Source organism: Mastomys coucha, unplaced genomic scaffold, assembly GCF_008632895.1.
Source record: "Mastomys coucha isolate ucsf_1 unplaced genomic scaffold, UCSF_Mcou_1 pScaffold14, whole genome shotgun sequence".
NCBI classification, from domain to species: Eukaryota; Metazoa; Chordata; class Mammalia; order Rodentia; family Muridae; genus Mastomys; species Mastomys coucha.
Window position 1 is genome coordinate 124,340,990 of NW_022196896.1, and position 1,739 is coordinate 124,342,728.

Here is a 1,739-nt window from a genome sequence, read left to right on the forward strand (position 1 = left end):
CACCATCCAATGATTCTGAGCTGTGTAAAGGTAAGATCTAAAGCTATGTAAGACAGGCATTTTATTTTGAAATACGGCTGCTGGTAGGTGACCATGCTCCAGAGAATGGTCCTATACTAATGCCCATACTGATATTAATAAGTGGACAATGGGAATAGACAGAAGGAGTATGTAAAGTTGGGTGGAAAAATTATAAGGAATATGTATGGAGTAGGAAAAGAAGGAGTGACAGGAAGAATTTATCAAAAGTCATTATTAGAAATATCAAACAATAATACAAACTATACCATGTAAAAATTAACTGAGGTCAGTAATAAGTATAAACTCATGGGAAATCAGAAAACAGGTACTTCAAATCCATGCATCATGGTAATTCACATGAACTGTCAGATACTGAACTTCTTAAGAGATTACGAGAGATTGCAGAAAAGCTAAAATAGTCAACTTGTGTTATTTAAGTATGTTGAGCTCACATTTTAACTAAATAAGAGAGCAAAATAACTTGACATGCTGGCCAGTGAATTGATGTAGTTTAAGAGAAAACAAGTGATTTACTGACTGAGATATAGCATAAAAGATTTTGTTCTTTGAAGATGAAATCTGTTTTGCCTGACTCAGCATTTTAATCTCCATTTACATGTCACCACAGGATCTATAAGTCATTTATATGCAACTTCATTTTATTTTATTTTTTCAGATACTTTTGGGGAAAACACCGTGTCTAAATATATTATTATATTTATATAAAGTTTTATAGAGACAACAAAGTAAGAAAAATAGTTATACAAAGAAGAATATCAAAATGTTCAGAAAAGTGTATAAAATTCCACCTGAGGCTACTATTTTTATGCTTTAGCTGTAGCATGATGTCATAAATAATTAGCTTTTTAAAAATTCCATTCATGGATATAGCAACCAAATTAAACATTCACCTGTTAAGAAGAAACTAGAGACAGCAAGAAAGGTTAATCATTATAAATATTTATGTATGTTAACAATATATCAATTGTGGACACTGAAGCATTTATATTAGAACACATACCTTAAACATTCTATACTGAACTACATTTTGGCAAATAAGATATTTGAGTTAAAGACAGTTTGTTATACTTATTGATCAGAACCTTGGTCAATCCTCATCAAAGAAGCTTTCTCCTGAGCCAGATGTGAACAAATACAGAGACCCACAGCCAAACAATAGACAGAGTAAGAGATCTTAGAGCACTCAGTCCTAAACGAGATGTGTGCACCAAATTACTCTCTTTGGAGCTCAGGAAACTCTGTGAAAGATAAATACAAAAGAATATAAAATTCCTGAAGAATCGAGGACACCAAGCACTCAAGTCCTTTAGACTTACAAGGCGGTTACAAAGAGGAACTCAGAGGCTGTGGCAGCACGCACAGGACCTGCAGGGGTCTGTACCAGATGGGACTTCCATAAGAAGTGGACACAATCTCCATCCCCATGCTAGAAGCAATCTACAACTGGTAGACCCTTGCAAATGCAGCATTTGTTTCTTCATTGCAGACTCACTGGGGAAATACAACAAGCTTAAAGGTAAATTCCATGCCCATATTGCCAATGTAAAAATGAACTCAAAAGTATTCTGGGGGATTTGTTGTCTGGTGATGTTAAGTCAGGGAGTTTGTTTGTTTTGTTTTGTTTTATTCCTAACTGACAGGTCTCTAAATATATATTATGGTTTCTAGTTTGTTTTTGGTTTTGTTTTTTTTTTTTT